Source organism: Pseudophryne corroboree, chromosome 6 (assembly GCF_028390025.1).
Source record: "Pseudophryne corroboree isolate aPseCor3 chromosome 6, aPseCor3.hap2, whole genome shotgun sequence".
NCBI lineage: Eukaryota > Metazoa > Chordata > Amphibia > Anura > Myobatrachidae > Pseudophryne > Pseudophryne corroboree.
Genome location: NC_086449.1, coordinates 52,915,541 through 52,930,100, shown reverse-complemented (window position 1 = coordinate 52,930,100; position 14,560 = coordinate 52,915,541).

Below are 14,560 nucleotides of genomic sequence, written 5' to 3'. Positions count from 1 at the left end.
AGAGGTGTGTAATCGCAATTTTGAGAATCTTTCGTTCGCAATTTTACTATGCTAAGATTCACTCCCAGTAGGCGGCGGCTTAGCGTGTGCAATGCTGCTAAAAACAGCTTGCGAGCGAACAACTCGGAATGACCCCCTATGATCCAAAAGATTAGGGGTTGTCCGTTAATTGATCAAAGAAGATCCTCAGCGACAGGATTAGACAAGACTGTGCCCTTAGGTACACAGGGGGTAATTCCAAGTTGATCGAAGCAGGACATTTTTTAGCAGTTGGGCAAAACCATGTGCACTGCAGGGGGAGGCAGATATAACATGTGCAGAGAGAGATAGATTTGGGTGGGGTGTGTTCAGTCTGCAATCTAAATTGCAGTGTAAAAATAAAGCTGCCAGTATTTACTCTGCACAGAAACAAAATAACCCACCCAAATCTAACTCTCTCTGCAAATGTTATATCTGCCCTCCTGCAATGCACATGGTTTTGTCCAACTTCTAAAAAATGTCCTGCTGCGATCAACTTGGAATTACCCCCACAGTCTTGACTGTTCCGTATGGAGTGAGGCAGTGGTCAGGTACTTACCTCCTCCGAAGCGGGTCCCGAGTGTCCCGGAGGGCCTCCGATGGTGCAAGCCTTTTAGGCGAAGCTAGAGATGTCTGCCGCCAGACTTCCTCACAGCACGCTGCAGACGTCTAGCGTTGCTGTCAGGGAATCCAGTCAATCGGTTGATAACCGATTTTTAACCCCTGCTATTGGGAACATACAAAGACTGTTGAATACACTATTGCAGAGTAAGACGCATTCTAGCGCATCATTCTGCACATTTATATGTTATATGTTGTGTAAATCTTTGTGTTGTCCACAAAGTGTACCGGTACTAGGCGATCCCTTATTTATATAATTATTTATTATACCCCAAAAATTCTTTTAGAACAGCTCCTCCCTTGTAGTTATACGGAGGATATAAATATTTGGTGCAGTTTTCTCCATTTATCTAGGCCAGTGGTTCTCAAACTCGGTCCTCAGGACCCCACACGGTTCACGTTTTGCATGTCACACAGCAGCTGCACTGTGTATCACCAACTGTCACATTTAAAAAAATCTACAGGTGACCTGCAAAACATGAACCGTGTGGGGTCCTGAGGATCGAGTTTGAGAACCTGTGATCTAGGCTAATGCCAGTAATGTTTTTTTAATACATCAAAAAATAAAACCCTTCCATTTGTACTATTCAGTCTCTTTATTCTTTCCTATTTCGGGTTAAGCGCAGTGTTGTGCCTCATGTCAGAGGGGGCGTGGCTTCTCAGGAGATGCCATGGTTGCCAGCCATGCCCCTGATTTCATCACTGTGGGGGCATACCAAGCCCTCTGGCAGCTGCTGGCCATGCCCCCAGTCCCTCTTTCCACAGAAGAGATACCTTGCATGTGTGCACAGCTTCTATTCAGTGCTGGGCCGTGTGCGCCTGCCGCAGCCGGCATCGCAGACTGACGCTAGAGGTCAAAATTGACCCCTAGTGTCAGTGCGGCGCTGCTATGGGAGAGACATCCTGACGTCTCTCCCATAGAGAGGAGCCGGTGCCCGGAGACGGCAGCAGCAGCGGTCCGGAAGCAGGAGCGAGGCTTGTAACTATTGTTGTTTTTTTTTTAGGGTTTCAAAGAGGCGCTATTCCAGGGGGCACTACAACTGGGGGCACAGCTACTGGGGGCAGATCTACAGGGGGCACAACAACAGGGGGAACAGCTACTGGGGTCAAATCAACAGGGGGCACTGCTACAGGGGGACCAGCTACTGGGGGCAAATCTACCAGAGGGCATAAGTACAGTGGGCACGACTACTTGGAGCAAATCTGGGTGCTCAGCTATTGGGGGCATAACTGTGGCCACGACCATCCCCTATGAAGCCACACCACTATTTTTCATGAACTGTTTTTCCACGGGCGGGGGAAGCGCAGTGGAAACTTTCGCACTGGGCGCCACAAGGCGTAGAAGCGGCCCTGCATACACTCCCCTGTGGCCAGCGACTATCTGATTGCGGCAGTGCAGAAATCGCTTGCTAGCGATGAGGTATGAATGAGAGCCATGGTTTTACCCATTAGCTAACAAATTTGCTTCTGCGATTGTGTCTGAATGAGGCCCTTAGTCATGTGACTTAGATCTCTCCTGCATGTATACCGATGACCATGTTATAATATTATCTGTAATAACCTTTTATGTAACAAGCAGCGTCCCCATAACACTTGTTGAATAAAAACTGATCTGGAGAAATGTCTGTTTTTAATTTATAGAACTAAATCATTTTTTATTTTTAAATAACTTTGTACATTTTCTACATTTTAGTAGATTAGACCAGGAGAGATACTTACAGTAGGTTTTCATGCAATGATGGTAATGTGGCAAACAGTAATAAAACTACAAGGGTTTGCACACGCAGAAAGAAAAAGATTCTTCCTAGGGCTCTTACGGTTAAATGTCAAAGTATCATAAAAAATAGAACTTTTATTGGTATATCCTTAAACCGCATGGAAGTATGAATATATATACTTATAATAAAGTTATAATGGTTTTGTCTGTCACATAAAATGGTTCATGGACATTGTTCAGCGATAGTAAGAACTAATGTAATGGTCTGGTCCCAAAAATGGATTACTGTCTATTCTTAATAGTCATCATGAACACAGATTGATGAATCCTGGTCATAACATTGGTCAATACACTCAATCTTAGCATCTGGTGCACTTTAGCTGATGTTCAATAGCATGCTTTCAGCCATCCTGTGACTATTATTTTTTTAACAATTGAACATATAAACTCTACACAGATTTACAGGCTATGAACTGTCATTGCACAGGTTAATTCAACCGATTTGGCATATAGTAGTTCATGGGAGTGTAGTATGGTATGCCGGCAGCTGTGCGAGCGCAAATGAGCACATTGTGGGCAGGCTACGCATGCCACGCTATCTCTTCTCCCTCCAGGGGGGTCGTGGACCCCAAGAGGGCGAAAAGGTGTCGGGATTCCAGCGCCGGTATGCTGTGCGCCGTGTTCCCAACAGCCGACAACCTAAGTACCACCCGTTCATGGATAGTTCTCAGGTACAGTAAATATATATATTATAGATGGGTAAAATTATTTGATGTTCACATGAGTAAGGGCTGCACATATAAACTCCACACACATCCATAGATTAACTCGCTAATGATTTGTTCTGCATACAGGTTGAACAGATTTGGTGAAAGGATGCAGCCTACTAGATAACATTGTTATTTCTGCAGCGGGGTACACTGGTATTCCACAGGGAATAACATCGGGGGTGTAGAGTAGGATTTTGATCCGAGGCACCAACAGGCTAAAAGCTTTGACTGTTCCCAAGATGCACAGTGCCGCCTCCTCTGTATCCCCGCCTCCATGCACATGAGCAGGACACTAACAGGCAGGGCTGCTCCAGCATTCCTGAAAAGAGCTTTTATAAGAAGATAAAAGAATTCAAGGGCTGCAGGCAGTGGCGTAACTAGAAATTTATCTCCCCCAAGCCCAAAAATTATTCGGCGCCCCCCCCCCTCCCCATCCCCCATAATTGGGAGCAATAAAGGGCTAAATATGCGTGCGCCGAAGGCGCGCGCAGCAAAAAGGGGTGTGGCTTCATTGGAATGGGCGTGGCTTCATTGGAATGAGCGTGGCATTGCAGGAAAAGACTACCTTATACCCCAGTTTTGCAACCTGCACGCCCAGACGTTGGCCACCACAGGAAAGAAAAATAATCCTGATTCATGCCCCTTACATTATTTGTCATTTTTCCTCCTTATAGTAATGCCCAGTATACATTATACCACATACTGCAATGGCCCTTAGTCGTTATGCCACACACAATAATGCACATGACACAGTATGCACACACCATAATGCCCCCGACACATTATGCCACAGACCATAATGCCTGTGACACATTATGACAGGAATCACAATGCCCGTTATAGATTATGCTACACACTGCAATGCCCCTGATACATTATAGCACATACAATGAGGGTAATTCCAAGTTGATCGCAGCAGGAAATCTTTTAGCAGTTGGGCAAAACCATGTGCACTACAGGGGAGGCAGATATAACATGTGCAGAGAGAGTTAGATTTGGGCGGGTTATTTTTTTCTGTGCAGGGTAAATACTGGCTGCTTTATTTTTACACTGCAATTTAGATTGCAGATTGAACACACCACACCCAAATCTAAGTATCTCTGCACATGTTAAATCTGCCTCCCCTGCAGTGCACATGGTTTTGCCCAACTGCTAAAAAATGTCCTGCTGCGATCAACTTGGAATTACCCCCCATGTCTGTGACACATTATGACACACACTGCAATGTCCGTGATACATTATACCACACACTGCAATGCCCAATACATTATAGCACATACAATGCCTGTGACACATTATGCCACACACTGCAATGACCTTGAGACATTATACCACACACTGCAATGCCCGATACATTATAGCACATACAATGCCTGTGACACATTATGCCACACACTGCAATGACCTTGAGACATTATACCACAATGCCCGTGATATAGTATACCATACACCGTAATGCCTGTGACACATATCGCAATGCCTGTTATACCCTATGCCACACACCGCAATGCCCGTTATATATTATGCCACACTGCAATGACCCTGAGACATTATACCACATACCACAATGCCCGTGATATAGTATACCACACACCGTAATGCCTGACACATTATGACACACACCGCAATGTCCGTGATACATTATGCCACACACTGCAATGACCCTGAGACATTATACCACATATCACAATGCCCGCGATATAGTATACCATACACCGTAATGCCTGTGACACATTATGACACACATCGCAATGTCCGTGATACATTATGCCACACACCGTAATGCCCATTACACATTAAGTCCTACAGTAAGGCTTCTAATTACTTTTCAATTACCTGCTCGTTGTCAGGGGTTTCATGCACTGGGTGTCATGCTCGTTGCCAGGTGTTTCATGCTCTTGGTTCCATGCACGGTGCCAGGGGTTTTCATGCTCGGGGTGTCATGCTCGTTGCCAGGGGTTTCATGCACTGGGTGTCATGCTCGTTGCCAGGTGTTTCATGCACTGGGTGTCATGCTCGTTGCCAGGGATTTCATGCACTGGGTGTCATGCTCGTTGCCAGTGGTTTCATGCACTTGGTGTCATGCTCGTTGCTAGGAGGTAGTCCTTGTTGCTAGGGCTGTGCTCCCAGTGCCACATATGTCCCCAGTGCCAGATATTCCCCCACGGTGCCAGGTACTCACATGCCCCCAGTGCCAAATATAGCCCCCCCCCATGTGCCAGGTACACATATACCCCCCAGAGCCACATATGCCCCCAGTGCCAGATATTCCCCCACAGTGCCACATATGCCCCCAGTGCCAGATATCCCCCCAGTGCCATATATGCCCCCAGTGCCAGATATCCCCCCCAGTGCCACATATGCCCCCAGTGCCAGATATTGCCCCCCCAGTGCCATATATGCCCCCAGTGCCAGATATTCCCCCCCAGTGCCATATATGCCCCCATTGCCAGATATTCCCCCCAGTGCCATATATGTCCCCAGTGCCAGATATTCTCCCTCCCCCCCGTGCCAAATATGCCCCCAGTGCCAGATATTCCCCCCCAGTGCCACATATGCCCCAGTGCCAGATATTCCCCCCCCCCCGTGCCACATATGTCCCCAGTGCCAGATATTCCCCCCCAGTGCCAGATATGCCCCAGTGCCAGATATTCCCCCCCCCCGTGCCACATATGTCCCCAGTGCCATATATGCCCCCCCCCAGTGCCATATATGCCCCCAGTGCCAGATATTCCCCCCAGTGCCATATATGTCCCCAGTGCCAGATATTATCTCCCCCCCGTGCCAAATATGCCCCCAGTGCCAGATATTCCCCCCCAGTGCCATATATCCCCCCCCCCAGTGCCAGATATTCCCCCCAGTGCCATATATGTCCCCAGTGCCAGATATTCTCCCCCCCCTTCCCACATATGACCCCAGTGCCATATATCCCCCCCAGTGCCAGATATGCCCCCTCAGTGCGTCCCCCCCCCCTTCCTCCGCCGCCGCTCCCCTGCTGTTAGGAGGGACACGGAGGGCACAGTGCGCGCCTCTCCTGTGTCCCTCCTGGGTCACCGGCGGCCTCCGGTCACTGTAATAAAGGAAGTGCTCACGAACGGCACTTCCTTTATTAGACCCGCGGCCGCCGGAGACACAGGAGGGACACAGGAGAGGCGCGCACTGTGCCCTCCGTGTCCCTCCAACAAGCAGCGGAGGGAACGAGACCGCAGACTGACATGCGGACGCTCGTCCGCATGTCAGTCTGCACTAAATCAGTGGCGCCCCCGCAGCCCCTCGCCCCCAAGCCACCGCGAGGGCTGCGGGGGCAGTAGTTACGCCACTGGCTGCAGGATAGGGACTCACAGTGCTAGATGTCATTCTGACATCTCATGTTGCAGCTCCATCACCTCACCTGGTGGTGCTGTATACTCCCACGCCCTGGTTGCCGGGTACTTACAGTGGAGGGCTCCGGTTTATCTCCTCAGGCACACACTCACCGCAGCTCTCCGGGATTGTGTGGCCGCATCAAAGGAGGAGGTAAGAGGGTCCCCAAGGTGGGACCCGCTACAAATCGCGATCCGGCATGGTCCTTAGTCTATTTACACTCTTGCTGGAGCTGTGCACAGGCCTACTATTGCAGCTTCTTGTGCTACTAAAGCTATAGAGGCCTGGGTTCAGGATGTTGGGGTGGAACTGCCATCTAATTTTCCTGATAACGCTTGACAGTGCCTTTCATACATCATTACAGCCTCTCATTATATGCAGGAGGCAGCATATGAGGCAGGTATCCTGGCAGCCACAGCATCTACTACGTATATATTTTTGCTCGCCGGATCCTCTGGCTGTGGTCCTGGTCTGTAGATCTGGACTCTAAAAAGACCTTGGAGGTGACCGCATTTAAGGGAAACATACTTTTTGGGGAAGATTGTTGCTGACTTAGCATCTGCTAGAACTACATGTCTGCCTAGTACTACTTCTTCGGTGTCAAACGCTAAGAGTACTTCATTTCGACCTCCAGGTGAAGCAATGGGTCAGGCGTACCCGAAACAGGCTCGCACTTCCAAATCCACTACGCCCAAACCTAACAGGGCCTGGGCTGCCCATCAGCCTGCTTTCAAGACAAGCCTGCTGCATTACGGGGCGGGCCTCCCCCTGGGGGATCCTAAGGCGGGAGGCCGACTTCTACGGTTTACTCTGGTGTGGTTACAGACCACCTCAGTCGCCTGGGTAAGGGAAGTCGTCACTCACGGATACCTCATCTCTTTTAAGAACGTCCCCCTCGCCAGTTTTGCTCCACAAACATCCCTTCGTATCCGGTAAAAGCAAAAACTCTTCATCTAGTGGTACACTCCCTCCTGGACACAGGGGTGATTGTGCCGGTACCTCTGGCTCAGAGAGGCAGGGGGTACTATCCAACACTGTTCTTCGTTCCAAAACAGAATGGATCTTCCCGACCCTTTCTCAACCTCAAGTCTTTGACAAGTTTGTGAAGGTTTCCAAAGTCCGTATGGAAACTCTTCGCTCTATTGTTCTGGCTTTGGAGCACAATATATGGTATCTCTGGCCATACATGATGCTTACCTGCATATACCTCATACCATATCGCATCAGCAATACCTGCAGTTTGCTACTAGCAATCTACATTATCATTTGCATGCCTTGCCTTGCCTTTTGGACTGACCACGGCTCTGAGCATCTTCTCCAAGGTCATGGTGTCTATGACGGCTCTGCTCCGCCATCAGGGTATCAGGATTCTGTTGTATCTGGACGACTTGTTGTTCCTGGCAAACTCCACAGAGGTTCTCCTCCATCATCTGGAACTGACAGTTAAATACCTGCAAGCCCACGGGTGGCTCATCTACTGGAAGAAATCATCCCTGGTCCCTGCTCAGAGCATGGAGCACCTGGGAGCACTATTGGACACCCATAACCAATGGTGTTTTTGTCTCCACAGAAGGACCTGATTCTTCAGGACAAGATAAGATGTTTCCTCTCTCACCCACGTGTCACTACACTCGGCGATGCAAGTACTAGGCCTCATGCTGTTGGCTTTCGACGTGGTGGAGTACGCTCAATTTATTTCCCGCCCTCTTCAGAGATTAATACTTTCCAAGTGGGATGGCCTACCTGACCGTCCCAGAACTCACATGATTTCCTTGACTCTGGGGCTCCGCCTGTCACTGACCTGGTGGCTACAGGCCCAACAACTGAGCAGGGGTCGTCCCTTGTGGATCTCCAACTGGGTCATTCTGATGACGGATGCCAGCCTGCGGGGCTGGGGTGAGGTGTTGGAGCAACACTCTCTTCAGGGTTGGTGGACCAGGGAGGAATCACTCCTCCTGATAAACATTCTGGAATTGCGGGCAGTGTTCAATGCGCTAACACTAGCCCTGCCTCTGGTATAGAACGGGCCTGTTCAAGTACAGTCAGACAACGCCACCATAGTGGCGTACATAAATCATCAAGGCAGCACTCGAAGCCGCATGGCAATTAAGAAAGTATCAAAGATCCTTCAATGGGTGGAACACCATCTGCCAGCTATCTCTGCAGTGTTCATTCCGGGAGTCCTCAACTGGGAAGCAGACTTCCTCAGTCGTCAGGACATACATGCCAGAGTGTGGTGCCTCCACCCAGAAGTATTTTAACTCCTAGTGGATAAGTGGGGCCTACCAGATGTGGACCTGATGGTGTCTCGACACAATCACAAGGTTCCAATCTTTGGAGAAAGGACAAGGGATCCTCTAGCAGCGTTCATGTACGCACTAGCAATTCCTTGGAACTTTCGGCTGCCATACGTGTTCCCTTTGGTGTCACTTTTGCCCAAGGTAATACGGAAGTTCAAGTATGTAGGAAGATTACTACTTCTAATCGCTCCAGTGTGGCCCAGACGGCATTGGTTCTCAGACCTTCAGGGTCTCTCGTTAGAGCGTCCTCTTCTGCCTCAACAAAGCCCATAACTCCTCGTTAAGGGCCCTTGTGTCTACCAGGATTTGGCCCGGCTGGCTTTGACGGCGTGGCTCTTGAAGCTTCAGTTCTGAGTGCCAAAGGATTTTCTGAGGCGGTCATTCAAATTACGTTGAAGGGCCCGTAAACCGTCTTCTGCTCGGGTTTATCATAGGGTCTTTATTTCTTACTTTGCTTGGCACGCATCTAACAATCATGATGTTTACAAGTTTAGTACGGCCAAACTTTTGGCCTTCCTGCAACAGGGACTGGACTTTGGCCTTCGCCTGGCCTCCCTCAAGGTTCATATTTCTGCCTTGTCAGTATGGTTTCAGAGAAAATTACGACTCTGCCTGATGTTCATACATTCACTCTGGGTGTTTTATGGATTCAACCTCACTATGTCCCACCTGTGGCTCCTTGGGATTTGTGGAAAGGGGTTTGAACGTCTGTAATCTATGGACCTTCAGTGGCTTACTCTTACGGTCTTGTTTCTGCTGGCTATTGCCTTTGCTAGACAAGTTTCGGACTTGGGTGCCTTATCCTGTAGGTCTCCCTTTCTGATTTTTCACGTGACCAGGTGGTTCTTCGAACGCGACCTGGTTCTCTACCTGAGGCAGTGTCTTCTTTCCACCTTGACCAAGAGATTGTGGTTCCAGCCTTTATCTCTCCTGAATTGTCCTCCAAAGTGCGGTCTTTGGATGTGGTATGGTGTCCCCGTATCTATGTGGAGAGGACAGCCTCCATTAGGAAGTCTGATTCTCTCTTTGTATTTTTTGGTTTTCACAAACATGGCTGGCCTGCGAATAAGCAGGCCCTGGCCAGATGGATTACAATGGTCTGTTGGACCTTCTTGGGTGGCCCGTCGTGGTGCGACCCTTAAACATTTGTGCAAGGCAGCTACATGGTCCTCAGTGAACATGTTCATAAGGTTCTATGCCTTCGATACTTCCGCCTCCCAGGATACTTCCTTTGGACGCGTGGTTCTTGTGCCCACTACAGTGCATCCACTTCCATAAGGAGCTGCTTTAGAACATCCTGTTATGATCCTGATACTCAGGTCAGGGGAGATCTTATACGGTGGGATCTGAGTACCAGGACGTAATGCTGGGGAAGGGAAATGGAATGGGAATAGCCCCTGGCACCCTATCTCCGTTGTCTTACCCGTGCTGTCAGTATACTCTTGCGAGACTATGGTTTCGTGGGCCCATGGAAGCCGCGTTTGAAGGACGGATTACGTCTGCCCAACTCCGATGCCCCCTCAGGTCTTAATGAGAGACAAAGAGTGAACGGAGACAGGGTGATAACAAGGGACCCTCTAACTAAACAACAAGGCCAGGGGCTACTGGCAAACCTGGAACTAAAAGTATGCGCGGATTACCGCCAGGGAAAAGAACAACCAAAATTCCACTTGTCCACTCTCCTACACGGCACCGCCGAGTACCGGAGAGGACTATGGAAGCGGAAACCTCCGCAAATGCACCAGTAAAATTAAACAAATACTAATGTGGCCTAGGCCACAACATGCGGCAGGGCCGCAAGTCACGAAACCAAGAGAGAACTTCAATCGACTGCCACAGGTAACTTAGGACCAGAGGAACTCCTTGGGACCAGGTGACTAACTCCAGGATTCAGGAACTCAGAGAACTGGAGGGACCAGACACAGCTAACCAGGAACAGACGTTCACCAAACATGAGCAGCATGCAGGAAGCTATCACTGGCGTCTGTGTGAGGCACTGAGGAGGCATTTAACAGGGAACCCTCCAATCAGAGTACAGAGCCCAATTACAATCAATGTCGTTCAGCTGCCTTGCTGCACGACCAGAGAAACATGTGTAAGTACTTTAATCAATCAACCCTGCAACGGGGAACGCGGTCCGCCTGTGGCGTCCCCGTTGCTAAGGTCCCGGCGGCTCGGCACGCCCGGCGTTCTAACGTTGCTAGGGACCCGGCGGCTCGGAACGCCCGGCGTCCTAGCGTTGCTAGGTACCCCGCGGCTCAGCGCGCACGGCGTCCCTAGTTGCTAGGCGCCTGGCAAGAAGGAAACCCCGGACCGAGCGCCTAACAGTACCCCCCCCCCCCCTTGAGGAGGGATCAACGAACCCCTAAAGCCAGGTTTCTGAGGAAATTCCTGAAAGAATAATCTCTTGAGTTTAGGGGCATGTAGATTCTTATCCAGGACCCAAGACCTTTCCTCCGGACCATAGCCTTTACAGTGAACCCAAAAAAAAAGCCGGCCCCGGGAAACTTTTGAATCTAAAACCTTCTCTACCAAGAACTCCTGTTGTCCCTGCACATCCACCGGAGATCTACCCTGGGGAGACCTCCGAGGAAATCTCCTGGAAGAAAAATACTGTTTCAAAAGGGAACAGTGAAAAGTATTTCCAATTCTGAGAGATCTTGGCAAGCGTAGCCGAAAAGCAACTGGATTGACCTTCTTAATGATAAGGAATGGTCCAATAAATTTGGGTCCCAATCTAGCCGAGGGTTGTCGGAGCTTGATGTTGCGAGTTGACAACCACACCTCATCTCCCACCTTAAAAGTGCAAGGACGTTGGAGCCTATAAGAAAATGTATTTTCTCGGAAGGCAGCTTTTTTCAGGGCAAGGTGCACTCTTCTCCAAATAGTTCTGAGATGGGAGGTTAAGGTCAAGGAGGAGACTGGAGAATGATGGAAAAAAGAGTTGGCTCTAGGAGGAAAACCAAAGACTGAAAAGAATTGGGACTCCTTGTTGGAGGAATGACAGGAGTTATTATAAGCAAATTCGGCTAAAGGAAGAAATTCAGACCAATCATTCTGGAGTTTGGCCGAATACAAGCATAAATATTGTTTTAATGACTGGTTGACTCTTTCGGTTTGCCCATTAGACTGTGGATGGTAACCAGATGTTAAAGACAGTTTCATATTCAGTGAGGCACAAAAACGTTTCCAGAATCGTGCGATAAATTGCGGACCCCGATCAGATACAATTTCAGTGGGCAAACCATGGAGCCTGAACACATGGCGGAGGAACAAAACTGCCATCCCTTGAGCAGAGGGTAATCGGGGAAGAGCAATAAAATGAGCCATTTTACTAAAACGGTCCACTACCACCCAAATGACTCGACATCCGGCTGAAAGGGGAAGGTCCACCACGAAATCCATGGATATATGAGACCATGGCCTGAGAGGAATGGCTAAAGGCATGAGTTGCCCGATCGGCAACGAATGAGGGACCTTATGCTGTGCACAATCCAGACAGGAGTGGACAAATTATTTTACGTCTTTAGAAAGACTAGGCCACCATACCGAGCGAGAGACCAGCTCCAAGGTCTTAGTGATACCTGGATGACCAGAGACCTTGTTGTCATGAAACTCAGCTAAAACAGTGCCTCTCAAAAATTCAGGGACAAAAAGACGACCAGCAGGAGTAAGTCTAGGAGCCTGGTGTTGAAGCTGGTTTAACTGAGTAAATAATTCCTGTGTGAGGCCTGCCCGGATGACTGAAGATGGAACTATGGGGGTAGTAACAGGATTGCTATTGTGAACCGGAAGAAAGCAACGTGACAGGGCATCAGCTTTCGTATTCTTGGAACCAGGCCTGAAGGTGATAATAAACCTGAAACGAGTAAAAAACAACGCCCAACGTGCCTGCCGAGCATTAAGCCGTTTAGCTGACTCAATATATTGCAGATTTTTATGGTCAGTAAATACTGTAATAGTATGCCTAGCTCCCTCCAGCCAATGCCTCCACTCCTTGAAAGCCCATTTTACTGCCAGTAATTCTCGATTACCAACGTCATAGTTAAATTCTGCGGAGGAGAATTTCCTGGACATGGAGGCACAAGGATGTAACTCCTGAGACTCCGAATCTTCCTGAGAAAGGATAACCCCCACTCCAACCTCTGAGGCATCGACCTCAACAATAAAGGGGAGCTGCGGATTAGGGTGTCTGAGGACAGGAGCCGAGACAAAGGCCTGCTTCAAGGCCCGAAAGGCAGACTCAGCTTCAGGCGACCAATTGGAAGGATCCGCTCCTTTTTTAGTCAAAGCTACTATAGGAGCGACTAGGTCAGAAAAAGTATGAATGAACAGCCTATAATAATTTGCAAACCCTAAAAAGCGCTGAATTGCTTTTAAATTAGTGGGTTGCGCCCAATTAAGGATGGCCTGAAGTTTTTTTGGTTCCATAAAAAATCCCTGGGGAGAAATAATATACACCAAGAAGGACACCTCTGTGATGTGAAAATCACATTTCTCAAGCTTAGCGTATAAATGATTCTCTCGTAATTTTTGAAGAACCTGACGCACCTAGGCAACATGTTGTTCCATAGACTCAGAGTATATCAAAATGTCGTCTAAATAAACGACCATGAACTTCCCAAGGAAGTCACGGAGAACATCGTTGATGAGGCCTTGGAATACCGCAGGAGCATTTGACAGGCCAAACGGCATCACCAGGTATTCATAGTGACCCGACTGAGTGCTGAAAGCCGTCTTCCACTCATCCCCAGATCTTATTCGGATGAGGTTGTAAGCTCCCCTAAGATCTATTTTTTAAAAGATCACGGCGGAGCGTAATTGATCAAAAAGCACAGAAATCAATGGTAAAGGATAGGTATTCTTAACAGAAATTTTATTCAGAGGCCGAAAATCAATACATGGTCTGAGTGACCCATCTTTTTTCTCAACAAAGAAAAAACCTGCACTCAACGGAGATTTCGAAGGCCTAATAAAGCCTTTTTTCAGGCTTTCCTGAATGTATTTATTCATGGCCGTGGTTTCTGGCCCAGACAGGGCATATAATCTCCCCTTGGGCAAAGTGGCACCTGGTATTAACTCTATCGCACAGTCATAGGACCGATGGGGAGGCAGAATGTCTGCATTGCCTTTTGAGAACACATCGGCAAAATCCAGATATTCCACAGGAATAAGTTCTGGGACGACTGCCGCAACCCGGACTGGATGGGAAATACATTCCTTAACACAAAAAGGACCCCACTGGGAAATCTCCCCAGACCGCCAATCAATGGTGGGATTATGAAAGGCAAGCCAAGGGTGACCCAAAACTACAGGAACTGCCGGACAATGTGTAAGGTAAAATTCTATGTCTTCTGAATGTAAGGCCCCCACTGTCAATAATACTGGAGGTGTGCGGTGAGTTATTATCCCATTGGAAAGCGGACCCCCATCCAAGCGGTGCATGTTAGTACGTCTTTCCAATGGTATCTGTGGAATGCCTAAAGCCTTAGCCCAAGCTAAGTCCATAAAATTTCCTGCAGCTCCACTGTCGACGAAGGCCGACACCAATGAACTGAGAGTGCCAAAGGAAATTTTAACAGGAACTAAAAGAGAATCATTTGAGGAGATAAGCTGCAGACCCAAGTGAACCCCCTCACAATTCACTTGGTCAGAGCATTTTCCCGACTTATTCGGGCAATTACGAGCAATATGTCCTTTACCACCACAATACAAACAAAGACCAGACGTTAATCTTCTGGTTCTTTCCTCTAGGGACAGCCGGGAGAGAC